Source organism: Tamandua tetradactyla, chromosome 7, assembly GCF_023851605.1.
Source record: "Tamandua tetradactyla isolate mTamTet1 chromosome 7, mTamTet1.pri, whole genome shotgun sequence".
Classification (NCBI taxonomy): Eukaryota; Metazoa; Chordata; class Mammalia; order Pilosa; family Myrmecophagidae; genus Tamandua; species Tamandua tetradactyla.
This window is the reverse complement of record NC_135333.1, coordinates 39,175,833-39,200,857: the sequence shown is the minus strand read 5'-3', so window position 1 is coordinate 39,200,857 and position 25,025 is coordinate 39,175,833. Positions and strand designations below refer to the sequence as shown.

The following is a 25,025-nucleotide window of genomic DNA, read 5'->3' as shown; positions in this document are numbered from 1 at the left end:
CGCCCCCTCCCCGCGCCGCCCCGGAGGTCTAGGTGGCAGGGGTCCCTCTCCCCTCTGCCCCTCCCCCTCCTTTTCCCTCCCCAGCGTTCCCCCGTCATCGATCGAGCTTCCTTCGGAATGCCGGCCACCGCCGTCAGCACCAAACTTGGACAGCTCCCGCCCCGCCCCCAGCTCCCCGCCCCCTTCTCCCCCCTCCGCCCCACTCGGCCCGGGCGGCCCCTCTGACGCTCCCTCCCTGGAGCATTTTTCGGGGAGCAGGGCCTAGACCAGGTTGGGGGTGAGGGGGCGCCAGAGAACTCGGAGGCCTGGTGCTCATTTCGAGTCTTTAAAGTTGAAAAGTGGTGGGAGGGGGCTTGCGGGAGAGGAGGGGGCACCGAGGGGGGTGTGGAAAGAAATACGGCTGTTCCCTGGGGTCCGCGCCTGGTTGGGGCGCACGGCTGCGCGGGAGGGGTTGGGACGAAGGCGTTAACCCCTTTCTGCCTGGGTCGACGGAGCCCCCTTCCCAGCTGCGCGCGCCCGCCGGGCCTGCGCCCCCGTCCGGGGAGTGGAAGCTTCCATTCCCGGCGGAGGGGGGCCCGGCGAAGTCGGGGAGTTCGTGCGGGGGGGAGGGAACCACAGGCCCTGCATTACCATTTTGATTGCTTTGATGCCATTTTTGGAGGGGGAGGGGCTGGAAGACCCTTCTCCGCGGAGCACAAAGATGTTTAATCACTGTGCAGAATCGAATCAGAGACTTTTTCTTAAAAAAAAAAAAAAATCCAGTACCAAATCTGGCTCAACGTGATAGCTGAGGGTTGCTAAGCCCTTTTTTCACCGGCTGCAACCGCAAGTTGTTGACTCTCTTTTGCTTAGAGTGGAAGGTTTAAAAGAGAAAAAAAAAAATCCAATAATCCAGGTTTTATTGCAACAATGCTCTTTATGTATCCCCCACATGGCAGTAGTTTTACTATTCGGAGCTTGGGTTTGATCATTTCTTCTGTATTGTAGCAACTGTTTCAAGGCTGTTTAAATTTTTATGATGATAGTAAATGAATAGCTATTTATTATCTGTCATTCCGGAATTTAGATACTGCCAGGAGAAACACTTGAAAATACTCTCAACGATGTGGGCAGCTTAGGGAAGGGGCTGCTCTACTCTATGAGACCTTGCCTTTAAAGCTGAACTCCAAGGAAGGATGCTTGCGACCCACCTCCATCATTTTGCATGTGTTGAGTGTGTGCTTAGAAAAGAAAGAAGGAAAGCAAACAAGGAAAACTTTTGTTCTCTACCCTTTTAAAAATGTTTTTCTTTTAAATGACTAAAAATAACATCCGTTAAGCAGCCAGGGGTTGGCCTGGATGGGAACTCATTTTTGTAACTGCAAGTGTGTTGTTTTCCTTCTCCCTTTGTGGCATTTTATGTAACAAGGACTCGTAAAGGGGGGGAGGGGAGGAGGCTGAGTGCCCAGCCTGCTAATAAAGCTGCCTCCTTCCCTCTCCCAAGCCCCAGGTTGAAATCTCTCAGAGGTCACCTATGCAATGAGTTGGGTAGATTTAACATTGATTAGTCTCTCTTTCTCTCCTTGGGAGAGTTTGGTGGTGATTGGCAGCTGGGCTTCAATCCATGAGCAAGCTCTGGGCCATGAACCCAGGGCCTCCAGGAGGAGCCTCCGTGCTCTGCCAGGTGCCCCCAGACTCTGCACAGAAGGAGCTGGGAGTGTGGGAAAGGTGATGAAGGAGCGAATATTTCAATGAATTTGTTTGTTTGTCTAAATTTAAAGGTGGGTTTTTTTTATAAGTTTGCCTGCTCTACCTTGGCGATGTGTTTCTGTGCTGCCCCCACTTGAATTATCAGCTATAAAGGTTAACTTTCAATTAAAAGTACACATGCCCGCAATGAAGTAGATAGTAAAATAACAGAGGATCCCATTATCCCTGTCAGTTAGAAATATGATTGCATTGGCTGATATGTTTCAGGGCCCAGCGGTCAATTTTCCACTTATATCCTTAGCTCTGGAAATTTTGTAGGTTACTTTTAGAAATTAGAATATATATGTAAAGATTGTTTTACAAAGAGTCATATAAGTAGGTAGGTCCTTGGTAAGGCAAATTCTGTATAATTGTCCAGTTTTTCCTCCACCATTGGTGGACTCCAGAATAAACAGGAAACTAGCTTCCAGCCTAGTTTTCAACTTGCTAGTTGGAAACAGAGTTCAGATATTATTTTTCTTTAAAAGCAAACAAGCTGCAGTGTGTGGAGGTGGTGGTTGGTCAGTGCCAAGTTGTGGCCCAGCAGGAAAGGCCAAGCCGCGGCCTGGGGTGTGGCCCCCCAGTTGCCTGGCGCGACCTGCTGGTTCCCTGGAGGACAGAGTCACTCTTTAACAAGATAAGATGTGCAAAGACTCCATGTGCTGCCCCAGTGGTTTTACACTGTGAATTCACAGCACATGCAAAGAGGCAGTAACATTTTTACCTAAATTGTCAACCTACAAACACTTCCATGTAAATAACAAACCCATCATAAATACTGGAGGTTTTTCTCCCCCAACTCTTTGGTATTCTCAGCACCACATTTCACATCACGTGGCTTGGGCATCTCCAGACCTAAACTTTGTGCAAGTTCAGCCTTACTGTAGTGTGAGAGAAGCCTCTGTGTGAGGTGCAGCTCCTGCTGGGTGGCGGGGCAGATGAGACCCTGGAGGTGAAGTTGGGTTCTTCTGCACCGCTTTATCTGTCGATTTGATGTGCTCCTGATTCTGAGGGGTTGTCCTCAAGTGCAGCAATAAAAATATGTCTTCTTGAAAGGTGTTATGTCCATGGCGCTCACCCGGCACTGAATCATATGTCTACCCTGATTCCCTGGCCGCGCGGTACACCAGAGTTTCCTCCTTAGAAGCACCCCTCCCACCCCCACCCACCCCACCAAGTGAAGCTGTGAGTGGATTTGTTCCAGAAGCCCGCCCCCGCCCCCCCAGGATTGTTTGCTGCCCTTTCCTCAAAGGAGGTTCCAGTTCCCAAGCTTTCCTTTGCACCTGTGCTTGCCCACGGAAGTAAATTTAATCTTCCTGACCCAGAGTGCCAGCTCTCATTCTTGAAATAGTATCAGAAAAATTAATGCCATTTCTAAAAGCACCACATTTCATGCCAGGTGGGAAAGAGTGTGGGATTCAGGCTGTGCAAGGTACAGACCTGGCTTCATCCACTGCCACCTGGAGCTCGGCCCCTTTCTACCCCCTTGCATGGCTGCGGCTGCCTCGGCTACTCTCATCCCAGTAGCCATCCTGGAGGCCCACTCCCAGCTCCATCACGCCACTGCCACCCTCCACCTGGAAGGTTATAGTAGCCATTTACCTGCAGCCACCTGTGCCTGCTCCAGACACTGGACTTGGTCTCTTAAAACCTAAACAAGATCGGAACCTCCTGGTGGTTTTCTTTGGCTCTTAGGGAGGAGCCCGAAGGTCCTCGGCACCTGCCGGCACCACCCCTGCCCACCTGCCCACCTGCTGCGCCTCTGCACAGGGTAGTTCCCCCTCACTCCTTATGCCCAATGGGGTAGCCACCTGTGTTCTTTCCAGCAGCTCCTCAGACCCACGAGCATTTTCTTGCTTCAGGAGAGTGCTGGGCAGTGTCTGCCATGGTCCTTGTATGTTAGTGAAGACTTGGTGTCCACCACGGGACATGTGTCTGCTTGTTGCCCCTCCTACCTTCCTCAGAGAAGCACTCAGTGAGTGCTCAAGGCATGTTTGTTGAGTGTGTGGGTGATTTTGTAAGTAGAAGATGGAACCAGCCCCAGGGGTGGAGTGAGGATTACCAAAGGTTTCCTTAGAGGACCTGCTAGCCTGAAGCAGGCCTACAATAAATGGTAGTTTTTAAAACCATGGGTTTGAAGTGAATGGACCTAGAAATGAACAAAACCAGCTCTTTGCTCTTGCAAACTTCAAAAAGAGTGTGAAAGTTGAGGCGTAGTTAACCACAGTTCAAGGAACGTCCTGATAAGTGCCATAAAAATCGCACTGGGAGCACCAGTGTCACTTCGGACCTGGCAATCCAGGACAACTTCCTGGAGGAGGTTGCTTAGAAGTTGGGACTTTGAGAATTCCTAGGATTATGGACGGGTGAGAGTGGTTGCCACACTAGTTGAGAGGAAAAACGGCCTGAGTAAAACCTGGATATGGGAAGCAGGGCTGGTGGTAAGTTTTCTGGCAGTTAGACCATGAGAGCAAGCGAAAGAGAGAGAAGGCAGAACAGGCGAGCTGGGGGTAGAGTGAGGAAGTGGCCAAAGCTTGACTGGAAGGGTCTGGATAGATGCTGTGGGATTCGAAATCATCAAGCACTTTAGGCTGTGAGTCAGGAAGATGTGTGCTTGGGGCCCGAGGGTGGATTAGAAGCTGGGGGCAGGAGAGGGCTTAGTGCAGGAGGCCTGAGTTTGCCAACTGGCCCGGGCTCTGAGCCCCTTAGGTGGAGGCTCTTGTCAGAGCTGGTGGGACTGTGTCCAATGTGCATGAGAAGGGAGCAGGATTCCTCTGGCTGCTGGACCAGCCCCCACGGGGGCTACAACATGGTCACAGGCTTGGGGCATGCACCTCTGGAGGCCCCCAGAAGGTAACTCAGTGGGTGACTGCTCACTTGGCTTAAGAAAAAAAAGTGTGCATGAGTTTTCTATTTATATGTATCTCTGTTTTTGCAGATATATATTTTCATTTATATATTAGATATATACTGTATGCGTATTTGGGTTGATTGATTATATTTCTATTGATTATATTTATTTTATATTGATTACCTATAATGTGCGTATCAATATATAACAGGTTTGTATTGGTATATATCAATAATATATGTGAGGTATATGTACTATCTTTAAAATCAGTTAATTTACCCAGGATTATGTTACTAAATCAAAAAGATCTGTTTTTAAAATAAGAAACGTAATTACCGTTCTCCTGCTAAAGTAAAATCTCACCTAAGAAGATGGTAATTAACATTCTTTTGATTATTCCTCTACCATTTTTTGGATATGAAGAAGAATTCTACTTTTTTATAAAGCTTTTGTTATAAAATCCACATATGCTCAGTGGGAAAAATTTGGAAATGTGTAGGTTTTGAGTTGTTCATCAGGTGTGTTCTCTGCAGACACACACAGTTATCACCTGGGTAAACATGCATTTCCTTGCACGAGTGGAAGTACTAAGCATACTGTCCCCACACTTGCTGTTTTCATGTGATGGTGTGTCCTGACATCATTGGGGAACAGTTCACTTGAGTGCGCTCCTGCCAGTTATGGGCTGGTGGGAGGTGATCTGATTTTCCTGATAACGACCCCTCCCATTTTGTAAGGCTTTGCACTTAGGGGATGCTTTCTCTTGGTCTCTGCCAGCAAGATTTTAACAAACAGTTGGGGAGACAGATGCACCCCCAGTTAACTCTTTGACAAGGCCCAATAAGGCATCTGCAGGAGAAGTTTAACTGCCAGATTCACCCTGGCAGTAAGTGGGATGATGTGCTTTGCTGGGGCTGTGGGACAGCTCAAAGGAGGGAATGTCTGTGCCGGCCCAAGTGTGGAGACTAGCTGCATGTCAGTGCCTTGGCTGTTGGCAGCATAGGTACTTGAGAGCAGGTTCCTTTTTGTCACCTCCCTTGAGGTACAACTTTTTGATTGTCAGGACAGGCTTGTGACTTGGTTCAGACTGGGCAGTTGACTCTTCCCTGCTGGACAGTTCAGAGAAGTTGGGCTTCCAGAACATAACTTCTGATTCTCCTCCCTAGCTCAAGGCACCCTCCGTTTTGCCATCTTCCTTGTTCCAGCTGATCCCCTGCATCATAACTTGTGATCTGTTGTGGCTTGAAGAGCACAGTAACCAAAGTCAGTGCCATGGGGTGCACATCCTGGCTCCGTGTGTCCCTGTGTCCAAACTGCTTGCCCCCAGCTGTAAAGCAGGGTCAGTGATAAGACCCACTGGGTCACCCACAGGTCAGATCACATGATGGGGGTGAGAGTGCATGGACACGACAAAGTGTTGGATGGAGAGACGCACGAAACAGCGGCAGTGAGTCCTGCCCTGCGCACCTGGGGGAGGTGGAACCCTGCACTCTCACCCACTCCCATTCTTGGGCATTCTTTTCTGCACAAGGGTGCCATGTTGTTAGTTGCCCCTGGTAAAGGTTGTTTGACTGTGCCATCTTCAGGATTCCATAGAGCTCATTTTGATAATTATTTTATATTATATGTATATTTTGGTAGCCTTTTCAAACATCTGTTGGAAGCATACAATTGATTTCAACTAACTGAACTTTTTTTCAGTAAGATGACTCCAACAATTTTGGTAATCCCAAGAGGCCCTGTTAGAGTTGCGGGCTTTGCTGATCAGCCCTGTGAGTTATCAAGTTTTTCCGCCAACACTTTGTCTACTCAGTACCTGGAATTAGGGGCTCAGTGCCTTTTTAAATTCATGTGTGGGCAGGTAATAAACGTGGCTGTCACCTGGTGCATCGGCTGAAGCTGCTGTTGGCCCCGAAGAAGGGACATCTTCCACAGTGGAGGCTCGTGGCGTGGGCAGCATCTTGGAGATGTTCATATCAGATGCAAGGCACTTAAGGAACCCGTTTGGGCGGGAAGCAGGGGCTCAGAGGCTCTTGTCCCAGACAGCCAATGGACTTTGGGGAAGAGGCAGGCTCCTGGAGGACAGTGCAGTCTGGGCCACGCCATTCATCTACCTGGCACGGCTTGAAATTTGCAGCATTTAAGGAGGCATTGTCCGGGTTTGATTTCACCTTCCCAAGAACGCCCCTAAGAATGTTCAAACATTCCTGAGAGGCATGTCACATGCGGGTGTATGGTGCAGAACTGAAACAAGACTGACTGGAGCCCTGGACCCAGCTCTACCTTTTGATAGCTTTCCCACCTTGGGCAGGTCCTGCCGCTGTGTAGGCTCAGGGTTCTTAACCATAAACCGGAAGTAGGGAGGCAAAGTGCTTGGCATGAGGTGCCCAATAACAACAGTAAGGAGGCTGAAATGAGATGACACCTTGAGCTTTTGGCCCCTGGTCAGTCTGCAGCCAGGAGGACTTGGGCATCATTTCCTGATACTCGTCAGTCCTCACCACAGCCTTGGGAGGAGGTCTGCTGAGCATTTCCATTTCATTGACCAGGAGGCTGAAGCCCAGAGAGGGTGAGAGGCCTGCTGATGCCACCCAGTGGGCGAGTGGAGAAGCTGCCCTGGCTTGGGCTGTTGGGGTCTCCTGACTTCCTAATGAGTGTGTGAGGAGAAAGGGCAGCACCTTCTACCACGGATGTGAAGAGTTAGGTCTATCAGCACATTGTTCAGATGAAAATAATGGAGTTAGCATGTCAGAGACAGCCACCGATGATTAGTAACACACTACTGATAATGGGTAGGAATTTCAGTCTGGAGGAGAAGGTCCTGGAACTTTAAAGGGTCTGGGTCAGCATCTAGTCTCTGCACCCCACAGAAGGCCGCCTGCCCAGCTTGCAGCTCAGGGGGCCATGCTGTTGGCAAGCTAGGAGCCGGGGGAGCTCTCTCTGCAATATAGAAGCTGAGCCAACAGGAATTGGGGGCAGGTCTGAGCTGACCCAAAAGTGAACCTTCCCCTGGCCTTGGCGTAAAGAGATGTCTCGGCCCTCTCGAGCCACTGGCTCTGTCTTTCCCACCCTCTGCTGGTTTCTTGGCTTAGCTGCTGCACTTTCTATTATCATTATTATTACTATTTTTATTTTATACTTTAGATGGAGGCACCTTCTCATTTTGAAGTGATTGCTGTTCTCTGAAGGAACGCATAGGATTCCTTACGATATTTTTTATTTTTATTTTTATATTGGTGGCTACTTACTGTTCGGGTATAGCAATTTCCAGAGCGTGGTGAGAAACTGCTGATGCAGCTTCCTTCTGGTTTCCACCTCTAACTGCCAACAGCGGGCGTCCCGGGCGGTCTCTTACCGGCCACCTTAGCGTTTGTTTAATTTTCTGCTTGGCACCTGTGCTCATCTTGTTAAAACACAGCAGAAAGGGTTGCGTCCTTGGGGGATTTTAATTTTATTTTTTGCTTAGAGATGGATCGAACCCTTAGCTCCATATAGGAAGCTGGGAGGCACACAGGGTAAGGTGTTAGGTGCTTGTCTGTGGGGCAGGGATGGGGTGCCTCTCAGGCAGGGTTCCGGCATAATTCCCAACTCGAAGCAGGGCTATGGAGTAGAAGGACACTATTCCCAGTTTTGCTTAATCAACAGGAATATAGAAAGCTTGCGGTGCCCAAAGACGTGGCTGCTGTAGAGAAGTAGAGCAGTCGCTGTGGATTTTTATCATCAAGACAAAGTGGCTTTCGTCTCTGAAAGCTGGTGTGTCCAGTGTTGGAATTGAGCCCTAGAGTTGAGAGTCCATGGAAATTGAGGTCACATGTTCTTCAAACTTGACCTGATCGCTTGTGACTAAAAGAATGGGACATGAGAGCCAAGGCAGACTTTGGAGGGTACCCAGGTCAAGTCCCTCACCCTGACACGTGGGAAACTGAGGCCCTGGGTGGGGGTGGGGATTGCATCCAGAAGTGGCCCTGAGGACTCTGGTTTTCCCAACCATTGCACTGCGGGCACACAAGAAGCCTATTTTTGTTTAAACAACTAGACTCTGTTCACCAGAATTTTCTCTGGGAAGCTCCCTGCTTGGGCGAGCAGTCCCTTAAGATATGAACAGCAAACCTGTGCAGAATATCATGGGGTGCTGATGGCAAGGCCACCAGCAGAGCACCTGGATGCCACACTCCAGTGGCTTTTGGGACAGTTGTTAGACTTTCAGGGCAGTTGATCTCTGATTTGCTCAAGGTACAGTGTATGCTGTAATTTTCAGTTTTGCCGAATGGACTGTAGATCTCCATGTGCAGGTATGTTTTCCTTGCATCTTGTATTCCTTATGCATCAGAAAGAGTGGTTCCAGAAATAGTGTTTGCAGGGGATGTTTGTTACCCAGCCTCGGTGGATGACCTGTCTACTACAGAGTCCTAATGTAGGGGAAGAGATTTATTGTGGGCTTGTAAGGGAAGAATCACTCCCCTAAATAGAAAAAGTGCTGAAAGATGCTGATGGGAGGGTATTACACTCATCTTTGGGAGAAAATAGTCACTGTTTTCTTGACCTCTTGAGTGGAGGCAGCAGACATTTACATGTAGCCGTAGTGGCAGGTCCAAACAGACATACTCGGGTATGCTGTCTCAGTGAAACTATAATCAATTTTAGGAGAGGCTTTTTGTTCTAGAAAAGAGAAAAAAGCAGGAACGGGAAAGAGAGCGAGAGAGAGGGAGAGGTGCTTCTTTTTGATGTCATTCAGGCGGAAAGCCAATCTGTACACGTAAATGAACTTGAAGACGTAATTAAAAATATATGCCTGTTAGAGACTGTGAAACAATTTAATGTGAGATACCAGTTACAAAGTGACAATCACGATGCCAGCGATCCTCTGATTAATGTATCCCAGGTCGTAATAAATGCACCTCAGGTAGATGCTGGAAATATTTCTTAAATTCCCCTTTTGACAGCACTAATGATACCGAGTTTTCTTTCCCCATCACCAACATCCCTCTCCCAGCGCTCCAACTGCAGAGGAACATGTGCTAACGAAGGGCTCTCTAAGAGTGTGTCCTAGCTGGAAAGGAGAGGGGCCAGAGTGGACTTATGGGGGTTGTTGTGCCCTGAGACCGGGGAGCTCTAGGGTGACCAGGGAGTTCTCATTGAGAAGGTGGCACTTGAGCAAAGGCCTGCAAGAGTTGTGAGACTGAGCCCATGGGCTTTGTGCAGAAAGAGGGCTCCCAGCAGAAGGAACAGCTTGTGCAAAGGCCTGAGTAAGATGTGCCTGGCCTATTGAGTGGAGGCCCGTGTGGCTGAAGAGAGCAAGTGGCCAGTGATTGTGAGAGAGGAGGTCAGAGAGCTGCTAGGACAGAGTGGGGGCTGTCCTCTTGGGCATGATTGACCTCTGCCTTTAAATTGCCAACTGGCCATAAAGTGTAAGGGGCATTTGAAATAAGAGCTGGAAGTTTACCAGAAGGCTGGAGGAATTTCTGGATAATAACAGCTGCCCAGGCATAGGATCAGCTGCTTTGAGACATTCCCCAACCATCACTGTGCCAAACCACCATTTGGTCAGCATTAGTGGGTGCAGGCACTGGGTGACCAGGCTGCTTCCTCCTGCACTGAAAGTCTGTGGTTCCGATTCTGTGGCTGTCTAATTACAGCCTGAGATGTGACCAGGGTGGGGCCGCAAATGATGTGGCAGGGGCAGTGGGGATGCTGAGCTCTCCCCGCACTTCCTGTGGCACCAGCCCTGCAGCCTGCCCTTTTGATTTCTTAGGAGAAGCTAGAAATCATTTCCTCTATGAAATGTCCTCAGGTTTAGGTGTGGACTGGCATTAAAAGCCTTCTCCTGCAGGCCGATTTGACCCATCGTCCCCAGTGGCCAACCCCTCACACTTACTCCTTCTCTTTGTCTCCCAGGGCCCAGCTCAGGGGGGTGAGGGCAGCTACCCCTGCTCCCGGCTCTGTCCCCATCAGACTCCTGTCATGCTGGGAGCGATCTGATGATTAGCTGCCTCCTTCACCTCTGCCCCCATTTAACACCCCTCATGGCCTATGTAGAGTAGCCTGGAGTTATTGATGAACTTACACCCAAATGCACTAAGATTCTGCACTTGTAGGATTCTGAGATGCTAAGTAAGCCCCAAGATGCAAAGACTGTAATAGCCTAGAATAGTCCATTGTCCCGTGATCCAGTGAGGTGGTGGTCCGAGAGGGAGAAGAACACAAACTCCTCTTGAGAGCTGCTGGGTCCTTTATGGGTGTTTATCTCTCATTTCAATAAGGGAAACTCAGATATATCTGTAAACAAAACTGTCCCTCAGTCCCACGCTCGTCCTGGCCTAAGTCAGTGTCTTGCTGGAGTTATTTTGTCCTCATGATTTGCTGAGTGGGCTCAAATGGCGAAAGCAGCTCCAGATATCGCAGATCTAATTATAAACCCAAGGGACAGTACCAAATAAGCAGGCTTTAAAGGGAGACGAGTCTGGCAGCTTGGTTTAAAGTGTCCTTTAATGAACTTCTTTGGCACTTGTATCTTAGCAACACATTTTATTACATCCTGTGCAGATGGAGTTGCTGCACAGTAATTTATCCCCCGCCCCCCGTCCCCCCACTTTGTTCCCCTTTGGTGACTGAAGGGAGGAATGCACAGACCCGCTTCTCCAAGGCTGCACTTGCATCGCTCCTGCTTTGTTCAGTTGATGAAAAAGGCCAGCTTGGTGCTGGAAGCGGGGACCTTGCCGGCTAACGGAGGCTGATGCTGCTGGGGACAGCCTGCGGGGCCCAGGCCCGAGAGGAGGGTGGCCCTTCCGGGTGCTAGGCTGCTGGACTTGCCCGTGCTGGCTCTTGGGCTGTGGCTGTCTGATGGTTCTGCTGCCCCGTGGCCCATCGCTCCCTGAGTCTGGATATTTTTATCTGGATTTCTTTCCTCTCTTGGCACTAATTTGGATGTGTTGGAAGTAGGAGAATTTGCAAATCTTTCATTGTAATCAGCAGCCTGTAAGTGGGAATGGGGTATGTCGAGGAGAGGCTACTCCCAGACCAAATGGACATGTGGAGAAGGGAGCACATGGCTGGGGAAGAGAGGGCTGGGGTATGCCCATGGCCCCCCTGGCCGGGGGCACTGGGCAGAGAGGATCCCTGGCCTACGGCACAGGCACAGGGATTGCCCTCATCCTGGGCCCTGGACAGAGGGGGTTGCCTGTCCTGGCTTGGCTGCTCATGAGCCCTTCTTACCTGCCAGTTGAAGCTGGTCCTGCCTACCTCTGATGACTGGCCCGAGCAGGGTCAGGAAATATTCATGTTCCCGGACCTTTCCTTGCAGCGCAGCAGTTGGGATAAGGAAGTCTCTGCATCTGCTTCCTTCGTGAGCAGGATGAAGGCTGTATTTTCTCAACACATTACCTTGCAAGTGGCTGGAATATTTCAAATCAGGACCATCCCGGAAAAACAGGGTTGTATAATTTGTTGTAGAGGCACAGTTCAATGTTGGTTTGTATGGGTGGTTTTGAAAACCAGCCAGTTGGCTGTTTCATCATGATGCGTTTTCATTCAGTAATGGGGAAAGGATGCTTCAGAAGCAGGTTGTAAATATGAATGTGGAAACGCTGCTTGTCGAAAGAGGTACAGCCTCCTTGTGGCCATTTGGCCTGCTGGAAGGTCAAGAATCCCTCGACTGGGGCAGAGACCCCCCCTTAGGAGGCTCATGGCACACTGGTGGGCTCACCTCCATGAACTCTGAAATAGCTGCAATGAAGGACCAGGTCTCTATGGCCTGGGGCGGAAGTAAATGCTTCAATTGGGGGCATGTGTGTAATCGGCAGATTGCCACTTTCACGTCGGTTGTTCTGGACTTGCTGCCCTTCAACTATGGCCTGGGTCTGGGTGGAGTTCTTGGCTGCAGTAGGACCCCACGTGACAGGGAGCATAGCCAACATTTGCTAGGGGACTGCGTCCCACCGCTGTGCCCTACTCCTGCCCCCACCCACAGGTGAGCAAGCCCAGGCTCAAGGGAAGAAACAGGGTGTGGTCCGGGAATGGAAATGTGAAACCAGGGTGACCTGGGGACTAGAAGCACTGGCTGGCCCCTGGGAGCAGGCCCAGTGTACTGACAGCCCCAGCCCAGGTTGCCATAGCTATCTGTGGCATTTGGGGTTCACACGGTTCTCCCCTGTACTTGATGCCTGCTCCCCTGGATCTCAGGAAGTGGGGGACATGGGGGTGCCCCTGTCTGACTGAGTGTAAGGAAGCACAGCGTCTCCGAGGGGTTGGGGGTTTCCCCAGCATGTCCCCTTGGTCCCCTTGGGCTCTGGCCACAGGTGCGGCTTTGGGTGTTCCCAAGTCAATATCTGTCATTGTAAAGTGGGATGTGACGTTTCTGTCTACTTTATGGGTGATTATGAGGGTGAAATGTACAAATACAGGAGAAGATTGGCCTCAGGAGCTGGGGGTTGGGGGCCTTGGAGAACTGGGGGGCTGGGTACCAGGGGTCTTGAAGAACTGGCGACCAGGGTCCTGGGAACTAGGGGAGTTTGGAGTGCTGTGAGCCAGGGGCTTTGGAGAGCAGGGTTGAGGGGATTCGGAGAGCTGGGGGCCTGGGGGATCTTGAAGAGCTGGGGGCTGGGGGACTGGGATCTGGGGGCTAGGGGCCTCTGAGAGCTGGGGGCCAGGGGCCTTGTAAAGCCTCTGTGCCCCATCCTTGAGTCTCACCCTGTTGCAGCCTTGGAGATAAGAGTATAAACAAGACACGGCACCTGAATGAAGAGTAGACAGATAGTGGCATCCATTGGTCATTCCAGGGGCTGTGCTAGAAGCCCCTGGAGGGATGGTGGCAGCTCTGGGGAAGGTGTGGTCAGTTTGGTATTATTTCCCCATTTTACAGATGAGGAGACTGAGAGGCAGGAAGATTGAATGAGTTGCCCAAGGCCCGTAGCAGGTGAGAGGCAGCACCAGGATTGTGGGTGAATCTGCCTGACCCATGAGGGTGTCATCATCCCCACTTTGCAGAAAATTGGAGGGACCAAGAGGTTAGGTATCTTTTCCAAGGTTGCTCTGCTCACACGTGGCAGTGCTCTGACCACAGATCCTCCCTTTTCCTCCCGGCTGCTACAGTAAACCCTTTCAGCTCTAGGGAGGGGAGGAACTTGGATTCTAGTCTCCCAAAACACACTCATAATGGCTGGCTGTTTTGATTTTTGTAGTGTATGCGTTGTTTAGAAGAAGAGATGGGAAATTTGACAAGTGAAGTTTTGGTTTGGGGTTCAGGTCTTGGCAGCTTCATACTTCCTGATGAATTTCTGGGCTGCTTACGGACCATTGTGAGGGTCTGGATGAGAATCTATGAATGCTTCGGCCTGTTCAGGTGCGTGGCCGCCAGCAAGCCTGGAAATGCCCTGTTTGTGCGAGGTCAAGCAGGTGTGTGGTGGCACTCTCATAGGGATGCTCCTTCCTAGCTGAGAGGACCCAGAACCTGTGTCCTGCAGGCCAAGCCGCTCATGGAGTTCTCCTGCCTTGGTGAGTGGTTCACAGTCAGGACCAGCGCCCGTGGACTTAGGGTCTCCACAGCCTTCCTGGACGGGAGACGTGAGCTCAGGTCTGTCTAGGGATCAGGTGCTTGGGCAGCTGCATCAGGGTGGCTCATTTCAGCCACTTGGAGATGTCTCCCCTGGAAGGGGTGTTAATGGGCCCTGTATGACCTCCCAGGGCAGTGGAGGAAGGGAGCTACACGGGACCCAATTTTGGAGTGGAGGTGTGTGGGGAGAGAGTGGGCTGCTTCAGAAGGACACGTGCTCGTGTCAGAAGATGTGGGAGGAGGCATGTTTGCATCTTCAGTTACCTGCACATAGTGAGCTTCTTTGACTGGGGTGGGCTTTGCCTCTCTGAAGTTCTCTACATGGTCCATTGTGCAACCCAGCCAGCAGCTTCATTTAAAAAAATCATTTCTCAGTAACTCGATTACATTTACTCAGTGTGCATTTTTGGAGAACTCTAAAGAAAGTGAATATGACAGTTCTCAGCACCCTTTTCCCTTTTCAGCCCAGCGGACCCCTCCACCCAGCACGGAGGTCCAGTGAGGGTGGCCAAGGCCATCCCAGGCCTTCCTAGGCAGCTCTCCTCTTCCATTCCTGGACCATGCCAGCAGAGTCAGGGGTCAAGTCCTGTCAGTAAGTCTGAGAACAGAGGCCACACGGGCTGTGGACATGGAGAGCTGCTGCCAGGCTGTCTGTAAGGAGCTCTCCCTCCATGGGTTCCCTGGCCTTCCTGCCTCCAGTGGGCAGGTGTGGGGGCACTTCTAATGAGCTGGTGGGAGGCCAGGAACCCCGGCCCAGCCTCCCCGTCCTCCCCATCTCCTGTGGTTGTGTACGACATGAAACCCATCTCTTTCCCTGTGGGAAGAGGAGACTCGCCTGATCGCATTTCTCCCAGCACTTTGCCGAGGCTGTCCCCTCCCACTGTGGCATGTGACCCTCCAGTCAGCCCTGGAATAGGGCAGGGCAGGGTCTTGGATCCTCTCAGGGACCCAGGAATAGACTCAGGAGGGGGAGTGACTTGTGCCAGGTCCTGCAGCCGACTGCTGAGACCTCCCGTAGATTCAGGCCATGGGGATTCGTGCTGGGCGTTGGGCACGGCTACTGAGGGGGTCCCACATGGATGAGACCCTTGCTCTTAGGGAGCCCAGGGAAATGGCTGATGTGTAAAGTTAGCAGGCACCCAGCCCTCCTCAGATGGCACAGGGGCCGCCGTATTCCGGCATTTGAGCTCAGACTTAGGGGGGTGATAGTAAAGTGATCAAGCCATGCTCCATCACCTGGCCCACACTCCAGGCCTGGAAGCTTTGTCCTTTGAGTTCTTCTTTTGCAGTTTTTGATTACTGTCCTTCCCCTTTGGGAGGTGGCCCCTTGCCTTGTCTTTCTGTTCTCCACTGTCCCCATTGTCCTTCCAGTTTGCTGCCCGATGGACCCTACTGGGAGACCCGTGAGTAGACCTGATAGGAGTGGTTCCCGAAGGCTTGATGTGAGCCGCAGGTCTCTGGAGCATCTCTGCTGCATGGGGCTGGTCTCCTGGGCTGAATCCTGGCTCTTTGGGCCCATGTGTGGCCCTTTCAACTTTTCCACCAGGGATTCATTTTGCCGTCTGCAGGGTAGAGGGGCCTGGATTGGTTCACAAGGAAGAACTGAGACCCAGGAAGTGTGGGCACTTGTCTGAGTCACCCAGGGCAGAGGTGGCCTGACATCCAGGCCATACACATGCGTGAATAACCAGGTCCAAAGGTGGGTTGCAGTGAGCTTGCTGTTATGTGAGTACTTGAGTTTTTCATATTGAAGTGTCTACCTAAAGCACAGGGAAACTTCACGTGGGCATCTGCATGCCTGCACAGAGGAGCCGGGGCGGGGTGTTCCGTGCCTGGCGTTGTCCAGCTGGCAGGTGGGACAAGCCTCTCGTTGCACCTCCAGGCAGGAGCTCATTCCATTCGGGGGTGCAGTAGACTTCCACATCCCATCCTGGACATGCCCACAGTGGCCATGGGACAAGCCCTGAGGGCTGCCTGGTCGTCCCTGGGAAGAGGGTCCTTCCATCAGACCTGTGGCCTGCAGCTGGGGGCTCCACATTGACATCACTGTCTGCTCGGGAGTATGGGGCATCTCCTGGCTGGGGACATGGACATAAGAAAAAGGGGACACGCAGAAGCATCTGTAAGGCCCCTTCAGTGTGCTGTTTATGAGGGGTGTGCATGAGTTGTAAAGGAATTCTCCCACTGGAGACTTGAGTTTACCTTAAAAATGTAGCCCAGTTGTGGGGGGTTATCCAGATCTTCTATTTCCTTTTTTTTTTTCCTTTGTGATTTGTCAACACAGATGTGGGGCCAGTTCCCCTAAGTCTGCTCATTCATTAGCAGCAGCTGACATTTGTATAGCAGCATCTTGGGGTACTGGCACTTCCATGTGCATTAACCCATTTGGACTGCATGTTTCACGAACAAAGAAGTTGAGGCTTGGGTGTGGGAAGCATGCTTAATCCAAGGATACCTACACATAGAAATGAAGGGGTAGAGGGGGTCATGGTGGGATTGAGAGGCAGCTCACCCACGCCTCCACTGCTTCTAACTCATTCCCCAACCCAGGGATTCAAGGAATCTAATGTTGAAAGGTTCTCGTATCTCCTGATTAAGTGGTCCTTCAGAAGATGTTCCTGCTATATGCTGGCATGCCCCAGGCCGGTTTGTGGTGTATCACTGCTAAATGTCAACAATGCAGGCTTTTCCCAATTTGCAGAAAAAAAGGAGCCATCTAGAGACTTTCACAATTGAACGTTTTTTTCTGGCATTAATATTTCTTAAATCTTCAGTGCCTGGGTTTTAGCTGAGGACAAAATGATATAATAAGTAACAGACAAATATTTACAGTTGATAATTATTTTTAAGACTTGAGAGACTTCTGCTAATAACTTTTTGCATGCATGCAGTTAAATGCATTTATATTTTCTACAGTGAAGTTTTTCCTTGGTTGTATTGTGGAACAAAATATGTTGGTAGCTCATGGTGTTTTGCAAAGATGTTGCTTTTAAGCTCTGTGTTCCAAATCAACCTGACAAATGCCAGCTTAAACCTCCAGGAATTCCCTCACCATTGCTACTGGTTTAGTCTTTTCTGTGACAGGGAGCTCACTATCTCCAAAACAAATCCATGTTCTTATCCTCCCACTCGCTCACCCACCATCCATCTATCCATCCATTCATCCATCCCATGGAGGAGACCTTTATGATCCATGGCCTGATGGATGATTCTGTGTGTGTGCACGCATGCACTTGGGACTAAGGATTTAAGAAATGTAAACCTCAGTGCTGTTCCTTAAGGAGCTCCTCATCACTACAGAGAGACATCAAGTGACAGTTTGGGGACAGGGCATGGTGACCAGTGCTGGTTGCCACCAATGCTTCTGTGGTCAGCATGGGGAAACTTCTTGCTCTGAACCCTGACCCTGGACAACTCTCTGTGGTTTCACCTTTCAGAGCCCAACTCCTAACGGTTTAGTTTTGCAGCCTTGAGTGAGTTATTTAACATCCTGAACCTTCCACTTACTCATCTGTAAGGTTGAGATATTACTAGTACTAGTTTCTGAAAACTGAAAGTACGAAGTAGAATGATGGATATTATGAGCTTAGCACAGAGCCTGGGGCAGAGTGAGGGCCCTGGATTTGGGAGCTTCCGCCATGTGTCCAGGCTGGACTTCTAGGTTTCATTGCTCAGCAGAGGTCCCATCGCCTTGGCTCTCATCTCTACTTTTTGCCGATTTTTGCCTTCTAAGTATGGCTTCTTTTCCCCTCTCTGCTGCCATCCCTGGCCACTTCCAGCATCTCTCGGGTGTAATAGTCCAACAGCCTCTTAATTGGCTTTGCCTCCAGCTTTTGTCTTCCACATTGCTCCCAAGGTTGTTTTTCTGAAGTTTAGATCTTATGTTATCCTTTTGTGCTAAAAACTTCTCGAATTCTCCATGGCTTATAGCAACAGCCTCAAATGTTTCCTTAGCCTCTCACCCAGGTGTGAATCAGGTAGGAGAGGAGCTGCTCAGCTTGAAGTTGGGATAAGAGGCCCCACCTTGAAGCTTCCCTTTGCCAACTACAGGACCACTGGCAAGTGGGGAAATACCTAGGCTCCAGGGAACGGTTTGGAAACCAGTGCCCTGAGGAATAAAGTCCAGTCTTTTCATTGCCAGATAGAGCTTTTTATTACCTGGCTTTAGATACGTCATCGTCGTCATCATCACACATAAATCTAACGATTTTCCCAAACACATTAACCACCTACCTGTTGGTTCCTGTTGAGCTCTCCTGCCTGAGTTGCCCTTTTCTTTATTGAGATCCTGCCCATTCAGCAAGTCCTAGCTCATCTCTTTACCCTCAAAAAAGGCACCTTTGGATTCATCTGGAATGGAGCCTGGCTGGGATGATGATGATCTGGATGGTGATTATGGTGATGGTGGTGATGGTAGCTCCAGGGATGCAGGTGATAGTGGTGATGATGTTGGTTGTTGTGATGATGGTGATGATGATGGTGGTGCTCGTGATAATGATGATTCTGGTGCTGATATTGGTGCCATGGTGACGATGGTGATGATAACATCAGTGATGGTGATCACAGCTGCCGTTTATTGGCCTGTGTTAGATCTGAGTATTTTACAAGTTATCTCATGTGAACAGCACATCTGTATGAAGAGATATTTCCCCCTTTTTAACCCAGTGGAGGAAAAAGAGCCTTGGAGAGTTTTTTAATACTTAAATAATTAACCCTTAGAGCTTTGCTAGTCTTGCCTTTGCTACTTTCTGGCACATCATACTCTGTGAGGTCCAGTTTCCTCATCAGTAAAGAGGGTATGGTACAGGTCTGTGTCTGACATGCAGCAGGTGTACAACACGTGCATTTTAATAAATGAATACTGGAAGCGGAAGTGCCTTAAAAACTGTATATGTGATAATGTCATGGTCAGGTTCATGTGTCAACTTGGCTAGGTGGTGGTACCTGTTTATCTGGTTGGGCAAGTGCTGGCCTGTGTGTTGGTATGAGGACAGTTCATAGAATTAAATCATGATCATGTCAGCTGCATCCATGCCAGCATGAGCTGATTCCATTTGTAATCAGCCAAGGGGAGTGTCTTCTGCAATGAGTGATGCTTAATCTTATCACTGGAAGCCTTTTAAGGAGGATTCAGAAGAGACAGGCTCTCTTCCTGCTTCGGCTGGCGAGCCTCTCCTGTGGAGTTCATCCAGACCCTCCATCGGAATCGTCAGCTTCACAGCCTGCCCTACAGATTTTAGACTCTGCGTTCCCACGGTTATGTGAGACACTTTTATAAATTTTATATTTGTGAGTATTTCCTGTTAATTCTGTTTCTCTAGAGAACCCTAACTAATACATGATGTAAATGTTATTGCTGTTATATTACATCCCCAAAGACAAGATGCTTGTGTGTATGTATGAAAAAAGAGCAAATAGCTTTAAAAGTTCATAAGTCATTGAAGTTGATACTTAAGCAGTGAAGTTTCTTGTCATCCTAGGATACCTCCTGAGAATCCCCTACAGAGTTAATAACAAGATAACATAAAACAAACAATCAAAAAATTTTGGTTTTAAAGACTGTTGGGGTCCGGTAACATTTTCCTGGGCAAGTATGTCTTGTTTATGTAATCATTTTTGTGACATTTTGGTCACTTAATAGATCTGAGAAAACCCAGCTCAGCTCCTTACATTCTGTTTGTTCTTCTGGCTGGGTCAGCAGTTCTGTTGGTTGCCAGTGAGTAAAGCTGAGGTTCCAGAAGCAGAATAAAAAACAGGAATAAAAAAAATCTCGTTAATGGTGATTTTTCTTGAAAAATAAAATCTTACATAAAAAAATAACAGGATAAACAATCCTACTGCCCTATAAATTTAATTGATAAATTATGGAATGAAATTTTAAAATATATTTAAAAATAGAAAAATACATAAATAGCCATATATTAGGTAATTTCATTAACATAACTTCTATTTATCATTCTTAACATATAATTTTTAACTCTCAGGTGAAACGTCATTCTCACCTGCTGTGTTTTTAGGCTTTGAAAAGACCCACGCCCTGCTTGGCCTTTCTCAGAATCCCTCAGAGCTGTGCCTTGACCCTCTGAATGCCTCAAGTAGCTCTGTCTGCCTGTGGTTGCCTGGTGCCACCCCACACTTGGGGAACCAGAAGCCCTGGTTGGGGAACCAGGAACCTGTGGGCCTGTGAGTCTGTGTGTTCCATACAAGATTCTGGAACCTTGAAGGATTCAGGGAATTTCAACACCTTAAATTTGAGAACGGTGGCTCTAGGTGAGGAGACTAATCTCTCACCACCCAATCAAATGCAAAGGCGTGGATGTGATGGTTCTTTGGCTCTTATTGGATCTTTTGTCTCTTTGGTGATGACAGTCATAGCAAGTATTGTGATGGTGATGATGGTGGTGGTAGAGGTGGAGGTGGTAGAGGTGGTGATGATGGTGGTGATGATTGTGTGTATTGTGATGATGGTGGTGATATTTTGTTAACTGCAGGGAAAGATTAAGGCTTTTGGAGCATGGAATAGGGCCCATCTCTAATTCCTCCTATTACTAACCTCACACACTTGGGTAAGAAGTGGAAACTTCCTGAACCTCAGTTCCCCCCCGGAGAATGGAATTAATATAATCTTCATAAGCCGTAGAGGCCTATCACATATTAGTGGTTTTATTATTATAACCCAGAGGACTATGTTTGGTTAACCATGTGGCATCTTTATATATAAAGAGCAGGAGGAAAGGGGAATAACAGTTTGTAATAGTCTGTGATGTTAAACTGTTTTCATTTATATTGTATCTGTATTGATTTTTCTTAGATTGGGTTTTTAAAAATATATTTCTTTAAAAAAATTTAATAAACACACAAAGAAGAAAAAATAATTTAAGATTTTTGAAAAATTTTGCTTTTGCATACATCTCAATCTGAATGATTTTGTTTTGTCTACTGAAGCTTCAGTTCATCATTCTGCCGGCTTTGATCTTGTCATCGCAGTTAAGACATCTTCCCTCTTCTGGCTTCTCCTCCAGCCCCAGGTGACTCCTTTCTGACACAGACCCTGCTGCTCCTGTAATACATACTCACCTCTAATGAGCTACTTAAAAAATAAGCATTGATTTCCAGATAAAAATCACAATTAATTTTAAATGCCCTCTGTAAACCTTGTTACAAATAATTGCTAGAAACACACAAAGTCTGAAATTAATTAATATCGACAGCCTCATTTGATGCGGGCTGTGCTTTTGTTTCTGAGTTATGGATGTGAACCGTGTGGCTGGTGCATGGGCACAAGTGTTGCCGTGAGATCCCAGGCTGGGAATGTGCTGAAGGAACAGCTGAGCTGCTGGCCCTCTGGAGAGGGCGGGAAGAACTTGGACTTGGGGTTCCCCAGGCCTGGCTGGCCACCCTGTACCCCTAGTAGTAGCTGGATGACTGGGGGAAGCTCCACTTCCAAGCTCAGCTTCCTAATCCGTGATATTGGATTGATAACACCAACCTGTGGTATCGTTGGGGTGCCCAGGGTGACAGGGAGGGGGTGCCTGCTCAAAGCCATTGCTCAACGTTCATTCTTTTCCCACTTTCCTCCACATGCTCCCTGCCCCAGACAGTCCTGGAAAGGCTTAGCCTGCACATGTATTGTGCAGTCAGCTGGGTTGCTCACTTCCACCATGAGATAAGTGGCTGGGCAGCAGAGTGGCAGGGGTGGGGGGCATGGAGCTCCTCTCATCTGGATGAAAATGCTGAGGCTCAGAGTGGACATGGTCAGGCCAGTCCTGGAGGAACCACATGAGAAACTGGCTCTCCCAACTGCTAGCCAAATGCTGTTTTCACCCCACCGCATTCGTCCTCTCTCGAGGCTGATGGAGTGTTCAGGAATTGGCGTTTGCCAAGGAAGGGGGTGCCAGCAGAGAGCCATGGCTGGGGAGACCTGTGGTCCATAATCCCCTCTGTTAGCAAGGGGATGGTGTGTGGGGATAAGTCCTGCAGCAGGATTGCTATAGTAACTGGATTCATCTATGTTATTATGTTGCATCCACAGTCAACCTTTGTCAGTTTCCATTCCAGAATTGTCAGAATCACTCCAGTGTGTCCTTGAGCAGAGTGCCCTAGAGCCCTTCACATTTCTCCCTTGGTCCCAGCATGGCTATTTTCAGGGCTGCAGAGGAGCCAGTATCTCCCTGCATCCATCTCTCCCTCCCTCTTTTCTGAGAGGGCACAGGTGTGGGCCCAGAATCACTACCAGAGAGTGATTCTTAGCTCCTACTCTTTCTGATCCCACATGCTGGGCGGTTACTTAGTGTTTCTGGACCTTGACTTCCACATCTGCAAATGAGGGGGGGAACATTTACCTTGTTGGGCTGTTTGTTCATTCATTTGCTGGGCGTATGCCAGGCCTTGGGCTAAATGCTGGGGAAACCCAGACCAACAGCAAAGGATACCTACCCTCTGGAAGCACAGAGCCACATCTGCAAACAGATCAGTACACCACAAGTGGGTAGGCCCTGGAGGTGGGGGAGGCTGTCCGGGTAAGGGACCACTGGCCACCCAGGGGTTGCTGGAGACCATATCCCTAAGGAGGGTAGAGGTGACACAGGGAAAGTGCTTAACAGTATGGACTCAGTTCACTTTTTTGTCTTCCTCTCTGCTTCCCTCCCTCCTGTCCCCAGGCATCTAGTTCCCTCTCTTTCTCCAACCTGATGGGAAAGTGTGGACAGTGAAGTCCAGCTCCTCATCAGGTTTCTTCTGTGCCTGTGGCTCCAGAGACAAATAAATGGCAAACCCTCTGTGTCTCTGCACATGCAGCCACAGAAAATAGAGAACAAAGCTTGGGATTTATTTATTTCTTGCTTTGCTGAAATGTTTATTTGAAAGCAGCACGGCAAGGTGGAATAGTTTGATTTGATTAGCAAGTCTAAATGTATTAGCAGCAAGACAGAAATGATATTACAATTAGTGGTAATTAGCTGTGCTGATGACTTGGGGTGGCAGTGCAGGGTGACAGCTGTTTCCTAGTCCTGGGTTAGCATGAGAGGGGGCTTTACCCTTGTGAAGGTACTCAGTTCCTGGTGGGGGGGAGGGCAGATCTCAGGACCCCGGCCCACCCACTATTTACTTTGCAGAGACACACGGGTCAGCTCCCACTTGTGTTGGTGTGAAGTGACTTGGTGGTGTTTGGGGGAGCAGTGGGCCTGACGCCCCTGACTTAGCACCATCGATGGCATCCCGCACCGCTTACTGGCTTCCTTTGTTCCCGCTGACCTCTTGTGGATATTTACCATGGCACAGCACCTCTAACCATTGTCCACTTGCATTTACTTTCAGGCTCTGTTTTGTCCTCACCACCAAAGAGGACAGTCTCGATTACATCTGTTGGATGCTTGGGAACATGCATGGTGCTGGGGACATACTCAGGGAGCACATCTTTAGAAGTTAGTTGATTTCAGCATATGCTGGCCATAAACAAGGTTGGGGGTGGGATAGAGAAGACACCTGAGACTCTGTACTTGCCCTTGCATCGTGTCCCATCTTCCCACGGGGGTTTCAGACAGGTAAATGTCCTGCAGTAGAAAGCAAAGTGCTAAGAGGTTTTTGGGGAGCACAAACACTAAACTGGGCCATCTCAGGGTAGGTGTGTGGATTTTACTGAAACCAGTAAATCCACTGTGGATTTTTAGATGTGTGAAGTTCCTGAAATCACATAGCCCTGTCCTTTGTACCTGGCAAAGGTAGATTGTTATGGGTGCCATGTTTGTCTCTGCATTAGGAAAGAGCTGGGGCGGGGGGGGGGGGTGAGGAGGGGATATGTATATCCACCGAGGCCCAGGCCCAGTGGAGTGTCTGGGCTCAGGAGGCACAGGTGCAGCTAAGAGATTGATGTGTCCTTCAGAAAGGTATGTTGAAGTTCTCCGTCTCAGTAACTCAGAATGTGACCTTACTTGGAAATAGTCAGTACACATGGAATTAGTTGGCAAGCTAACTTGAGGTCATGATGACGGAGTAGGGTGGGCCCTCAATCCAGTAAGACTGATGTCCTCATAAGAAGAGGAAATTTGGACAGAGAGACAGAGGGGAGAACATTATGGGATGAAGGAGACAGAGAAGGCCACAGATGGCTGGGAGCCACCATAAGAGTCCAGGCAGGATCCTCCCTCATAGGTTTCAGAAGGAGCGCCCCTGCCCACACCTTGATTTTAAGCTTCTGGCCTCCAGAACTGCGAGAGCACAAATTTCTGTTGTTGTAGCCCCCACCTCCCTACCCTACCCTAGTCTGCAGTTCTTTGTTACTCAGCCCCGGGAAACCATGATGACATCCTTTGGAAAAGTGAATGAGGCTGGAGAGGAACATGGGCAGGGACAGACCCTCCCTTCCTCTCTGCCTCTGGCTGCCGTCTGGGGTGTGCAGGAGGTGACACAGAGCCTATGGCTCTGCTTGTCAAGGCCTCCTGGTTGTCTCCCACCCTGGACTCTGAGGTGTCAGGTCAGGGACATCAGTGGCTTCTTGAGTGTTTAGGATTAGGTTTGACCACAGCTGTTGCATGCAGCAGGCCATCAGAACAGTGGAGTCAGAGCTGCTTGGAAGGGTGTCCCCATATAGCAGCTTCCCCCTCTGCCCACCGACCATTAAGAGGATCTTCTGGGCTTGAGATCTGTGCCAGGCATTGTGGATCTGGGTGAGAGAAGGACAGACATAGTCTACCGACAGTGGGCTGCCAGTGTAGAGCTGCCTGAGGCTGCATGGTAGAGGTGTCTGGGAGCTGGAGATGGGTAAAGCTTGAGGAAATGCATTCTGAACTCAAAGTTCAGAACTCGGAGGGATTATGGTTATTGGGTATAGGGGCAAAGAGTGTATCCTCTTGCAAGCCAAGGACCCTGGGATGCGGGGCCTGCCCCTATGAGGGCCTCCAG

At 49.4% G+C, this 25,025-nt stretch overlaps 1 protein-coding gene and 1 long non-coding RNA gene across 3 annotated transcripts in view; one reads left to right on the top strand and one right to left on the bottom strand.

Moving 5' to 3' along the window:
• The window catches only part of PHF21B (PHD finger protein 21B), a 139,819-nt gene that overhangs the window by 2,002 nt on the left and 112,792 nt on the right, over window positions 1–25,025 (top strand). The gene's annotated exons all lie outside the window — the stretch shown is intronic.
• On the bottom strand, window positions 19,662–20,560 carry LOC143691115 (uncharacterized). Its single transcript, XR_013179352.1, has 2 exons — window positions 20,129–20,560; window positions 19,662–19,852 (listed from the first exon to the last, which is right to left on the bottom strand). It is a non-coding gene; the product is annotated as an uncharacterized LOC143691115 (long non-coding RNA).